At 37.3% G+C, this 6,401-nt stretch overlaps 1 long non-coding RNA gene across 1 annotated transcript; it reads left to right on the forward strand.

Moving 5' to 3' along the window:
• Window positions 1-4,743: 4,743 nt before the first annotated feature.
• On the forward strand, window positions 4,744-5,957 carry LOC149213525 (uncharacterized). Its single transcript, XR_016250346.1, has 2 exons — window positions 4,744-5,223; window positions 5,538-5,957. It is a non-coding gene; the product is annotated as an uncharacterized LOC149213525 (long non-coding RNA).
• Window positions 5,958-6,401: the final 444 nt, after the last annotated feature.

The raw sequence follows: 6,401 nt of genomic DNA on the forward strand, positions 1-6,401 counted from the left end.
GCATAGATTTTTTGAGGATCTTGAGTGGTTTTAATGTTCTATTGAAATTTTCGGATTTTTTCTTCCATTTCACCTAAGAGCTCAGGTCCAAGGACCAATCTATCCTCTGGTTGACTCCAACTGAGAGGGGTATGGATTTTTTTCCATAAAGAGCTTCAAAGGGGCTCATTTTGATGGAAGCCTGATAACTGTTGTTATAGGCGAACTCGACTAGATGCAAATAGTCTTCCCATTTTGTGGGTCTGTCCATTACATACATTCGAAGTAGATCTTCCAAGATCTGATTTGTTCTTTTAGTTTTCCCATCTCTTTGTGGATGATATGCAGTACTGAAGTTTAGTTTGGTACCAAAATTTTCGAACAATGATTTCCAGAAATTTGAGGTGAACTTTGCGTCCCAATCTGATATAATCATTTTTGGTATACCATGTAATCTAAAGATATCTTTCATGAAGATATTTGCAATTTTTACTGTTCCAAAGGTGGATTTCATAGGAATGAAGTGTGCTTCCTTCATCAGTACATCTACTACCACCATAATGGAATCGTGATGGTATTGGGTCCTTAGTAATCCAATTATGAAATCCATAGAAATCACTTCCCACTTCCATTCTAGAATGGGTAAGGAATTCAACAATCCCACCGAATGATGATGCTCTAGTTTCACTTATTGGTATTGCAAGCACCTTTCCAAGTAATCAGCTACCTCCTTTCTCATTCCAGCCCAAAAAAGCTATTTTGTAGAGAAGTTATCATTTTTTGGTATCCGGGGTAGCTAACATATGGCTTCTTATGTCGCTCGTCGAAAACTATCTGTTTTAGAGGGGTGACATTGGCAATGACCCATCTATGTTGGTAGGTGATGAATCCTTTAAGACTAATCCCATAACCTGTTTTTTTCCTTGTTGTATTTTATTCTACAATTCTTGATAATGTGGGTCCTGTTGACTAGTTGACCTTACCTACTCCTCAAAACTTGTTCTTACACATTATCCCATATATGTGATTGAAGCATGAGCCTGCCAACTTAATGCATCAACAATTTTGTCTTCTTTCCTTTAATATGCTTGATTTCAAATTCAAATTCGCTAAGGAAGGCTAACCACCTTGCCTGTCTTTCATTCAGTTTGGATTGATTGAAAAATTATTTAAGACTGATGTGGTCGGTCATCAAAAAAAACTTCTTCCCCAACAAATAATGCCTCCACATTCTTAATGCATGAATTACTATAGCTAATTCTAGGTCATACACAACATAATTCTACTCATGTTTCTTCAGTTTCTGGGATTCATATGCTACTACAACATTTTCCTGTAGCAATACCCCTCCTAAACCTTCAAGGCACGCATCCATGCATACTACAAACTCCTTATATAGATCTGCTATCCATAAGACAGGAGCTATGGTCAACATTTTTTAATTTTATTGAAGCTTTCCTGGCATTTTTCCGTCCACTCAAACTTCACTCCCTTTTTTTGTAACAAGGTGATGGGGTATGCCAACTTGGAAAAATCCTTTACAAATCTGCGATAGTATCCTGCAATTCCCATAAAGGAATGAACTGCAAATACGTCCTTTGGTACTGTCCATTCTAGAATGGATTTAACCTTCTCAGGGTCTACTACCAACCCTTCCTCAGATATGACATGTCCTAAGTACTGTATCTTGGTTTTAAGAAAATTCACACTTACTACCTTTTGCGTACAATTTATGTTCTCTTAATTTCTGCAGTACCAATCTTAAGTGTTCTTGATGTTCTTCCTTGTTTTTAGAGTACACAAGAATGTCGTCTATGAAAACCAACACAAAGTGGTCCAAGTACTGGTGTAGCACATTATTCATGAGACACATGAAAGTTGCAGGGGCATTGGTGAGGCCGAATGGTAGCACCACGAACTCATAATGCCCATACCGTGTTCTAAAAGCCGTCTTTTGGATATCCTCCTCCTTAATACGCAATTGATGATATCCCATTCTCATATCAATTTTTGATAAGACGGTGGCTCATCTGACTTGATCAAATAGATCATATATTCTTGGTAGGGGGTATCTGTTTTTCATTGTTATTTTGTTGAGCTTTTGGTAGTCAATGCACATTACGTACATACTTTCCTTCTTTTCCACAAACAAAACCGATGCCCCTAATGGGAGAAATGTTGGGTCTGATGTAACCTTTCTGTAGTAATGTCTGTAACTGCATTTTTAACTCTAATAATTTTGGCATACTCATACGATATGGAGTCCTACATACAGGTACAACTTCGTGCATTAGATTTATATTAAAATATATATGTCGAGATGGGGGTAATCCCAGAATTTCCTCTCGAAAGACATCTAGGAATTCCTTCATGATTGGAATAATTTCCAATTCCCCCCTCTCAGACAGTTAGGTTAGAGCTTCAACCCGCACCAAATATAGTTGACAACCTTTTCTAGTGCTCCTTTTCAGTTGTAAAGCTGAAATTTGTCAAACAGATATGAGTTTCAGTTTTCCGTTGATTACTCTAGGGACCCCATCCATCCTACACGTCACATTTTTTCTAAACAATTTATAACAACAACTTGTTGTTATAACTAGTCCATTCCTACTAATAAGTCATATGACCTGAGTGGAAGGAGATTCAATTCTACCTTTGAGGAGTATCCATTAAAATCAATAGGGCATTGTTTCACATGTTGGGTTACTCTCCGCTTGGTTCCTATGGCTAGCTGTACTAACCATGCATTTATGATTTTTTCTATTTTTAGATTTCATTTTTCTACAATTTTGTAGTTAATATAACTTAGAATAGCCCTTAGGTCTATTAAAATAGACACAGACTGGTTTAAGATATTACCTTCTATTTCCTGCATAGTGGCATGATGTTTAGCTTGTTAGTTTTCCAGGGCTACGCTAATCCTTGGTATGTTCCTTGAAACATCATTAACCATAGTGGCCTCATGAACTACTTGAATGTTTTGGATAGACTGGGAATTGTGTGGGTAGTCCCTTAACATATGTGGCTCTCCACATCCCCAGTACCTTAATGGTTCTTTGTCGGTACCATTCTTTTCATTCTTTTTCTCTGTCACTCTCAAACTCTTATAGGATTAGCTAGTAAGGGTGCTTATCCTTTATACCCTTCCTTCTTTGATGATCTCTACCAAAGTTCTTCAGGTAGAGGGGTTTTTGTTTCTTCACACCCCCACCAATTCTATTGCCTTCCTTGGTCCTCCATAGTTTGCCACCTTCATTTTTAATTTTAAACTATTGATAACATAGCCTAGCCTTTCTGACCACTTCATCCATGGTCTTTGGGTTATCAAACTCAATTATCTCCTTGTAGGAGACTAAAAAGCAATTTAGAAAACATTGAATTTTATCTTTTTCCTCTTTCAAATACGACACATACCGCAACAAGTTGGTGAATTTGTTTACAAATTCGTCCATAGTCATTTGCCCCAACTTTAGCTCATGGAATTATTTAGCCCTATCATCATAATACCTTTCACTCAGAAATCTTGCCTTGAATTGCTTCTGAAATTCCTCCCATGAAATTGTTTTTTTCTTCAAGCATTTGAACACTCTTCCTCTCTTCCCACCACAATGTGGCTTTACCCTGCAATTGATAAATTGCCAATCATGCTTTCAGGTTACTTTCATATTCATATACTTGAAAATATTTAGTCATATTCAGCAGCCATGCCTCCACATCCTCCTCCTTCTCTCCATCAAATACTGGTGGTTTGATCTTTCTAAATTCACCTTGTAACTCTACTTTTCTTCGCTTATTATACATCTTTGGTGACTTATGATCGTATTCCACTCTTCCAAACTTGTCAGAATCTATCTTCCTCATGCCTTCAATGTCTACACTCTTTTGACTAGACTTCTCTGTCCATTCTCTGATTAACTTCTCCTGTTCTTCACTGGCTTTCAACAACTTCTCATTACTGCTACGGAGTTGAACCAACTCCAGTTGCAGGGTCTTTACCATTTCCACCAACTGGGAGGATAAGGTAGTACTTCCCTCTCCCCCTAGTTCCACATATAGTTCTTCTCCTCTAGTGCTAAGTGGCAGAGGTCCTTCCATAATTGTTCGAAATTTCAATTTCCTACATCACAATTCAAAATAGATAAGAACAACTGTCGTATTTGTCTTGTGTGTGTGTGTGTGTGCGTATATATATATTTCCTTTCTATGTGCACACTCTTTCTAGCGCAGATGCCCTCTACAGGCTCCACAGTAGAAACTGTGCTCTGATACCATTTGTAATGAACCTAAATCATACCCAAAAAAATAATGATTCATCCCATTCACAAATGTGTTTTATCACTATATTTCAAGTCTTGGTAGCATACACCATAGTATTCCTTGGTGAATGGAAATGTGTAATAACAATGTTGACATGTTATATGTGGTGTGCATGGTTAAATCCCTTGATTTTCTTGTAGGGTGTCTATATATATATATATATATATATATATATATATATATATATATATATATATATATATGCAACATGGGTAAAGTCATGGATCTTTGTTCTAACCCATACCATTTGTGTTCACCCCTCAACTTGTTTTCCCTTACCTTACATATTGGAACACAGTTATTAATTTTTCTTAGAGTATGTTTGCTTCATCCCATCGTCTCCAAACACTGGCCCAAATAGTACGCTGGTACCTTCTCTCTCCACAGGTGTCAAGCCTTCTAATATGCCACAACAAGATTCATGCATAAGTTTGGTGGGTATACATCTTGATAGTTAGAGTTTCGAGATGGTATTAAGGGTGGATATCCCTTCCTGGATAATCGATGATTTAGAACTTTCCTGCCTAACCCTAGCCGCATTGTGATTTCCCTCATCTGCTATGTTTACCATTCCGTCTTTTTAGCAAGTGGAACAGAGGAAAGTGTAAGGTTATCTCTTTGTTTTCATAGGGTTACAACTACTTACTGTGAGCAAAGTCAACATTTTCACCGATTTTTGCCCACGAGTCAGCCCTTTGATGAAATCTTTCGAACTCTGGAAGTATTAGTTTCAGCTTGGCTCTAGTTCCCTAATAAATATGCTACCTATCTCTCCTCCATTCGACAACCCTGTGTATTTGATTTTGTTTTGATGAACTCCATTATTTAATTATCAATAACAAATTTGGGTGGCTTCGATGCAGAGAAAACTCTAGAGTTCAGTGGCTACCATTTTTCCTTGGCACGACAGTGCTCCTTGGGTCTTAGGTAAGTTTCCTCACCTGATTCTATGTGTGTTTATACAATTTTGAATTGGGATTTTTTTCCTGAACTATTCCTGAGCTCATGTATTTGGTCTTCTTTGCAAGAAATGGAATGTTTCTCGGGGTTTTGATGAATCAACGGTTAAACCTTTAGTTCCTTCTCCCTTTCATCACGCTGTCGCCATGTTACATGAATTTTAATTTGCTGAATGGTTATTTTTCAATGATGGCTTAGGAAAGCTCACTGGCGACTGGGTTCTGTTGTACCATTACAACGGAACTAGACCCTCCTTATTTATCGTTGTCATTTTCTTACAGGTTGGTGGCTTTTTGGGATCTCCTGTTATTTTCCTTGGGTTTTTCTTCTTGCAGTTCCTCTCCACTTGCTCTGAATTCATTGAGTATGGATGACTATTTGTTTGAGATTCTTGGTAATGCTGAGCATACTTTTAGCTTGCTTGAGCATTCTGGGTCACCAACCCATGGAATTTTGACTTCTACTGACCCTTGTTCGACATAGATTTACGGAATTGTTTCACTGCATTAGTTTTTTCTTATGTTAAGGCTTTAAATAGCCTGTACTTTTAATATAAAACTCATTTATTGATTGACAACTTGGTTTATATGTATGTTGATTTGGAGGTTTCATTGGCTAGGCTGGCCATGTTCTCTAGTTTTAAGTTTGTCAAGAACAAAACTCTGAAATCATACTAATTTACTATGGATTTAACTTTTTAATCTTGCTTAAATGGTAAAGGGTTTTGTTCAGTTAAAATGTTGTTTCGTGTGGTTACTTATTTTCTCCAAGATTGACATGCTTTCCTCAGATTTTTATATGTAATTTATAATGGAGAATAATGACTACAAGATTTACATTTACATTTACATTTTCAGGAATGTGTTATTCAGTACATATCCTAGATTTCCTTTTTGGTTTCTTTTCCAGTTAAGTCTTCTATATGACAGAGTTGCCTCCTTTCTTTTAACTTTGCATCTCATATCAGTATTACTCTATGACACTAGTTTACCCTCTATGCATATTGGGTGCACTAGGCTGCCCCTTTCCCTCATCTCGTTCTGGTCAATACTTCCTCAGGGCCATTGCAGCATTGGTGTGTCCAGTTATTTTGTTGAAATGTACCACCCTACTCCTTTCCGGTTCCCCACAAGCAAGGGTCCTTA

This window comes from Pinus tabuliformis, chromosome 1_1 (assembly GCF_031772625.1).
Source record: "Pinus tabuliformis cultivar Carrire ecotype Pingquan chromosome 1_1, CPIR1, whole genome shotgun sequence".
In the NCBI taxonomy this organism is placed as follows: domain Eukaryota; kingdom Viridiplantae; phylum Streptophyta; class Pinopsida; order Pinales; family Pinaceae; genus Pinus; species Pinus tabuliformis.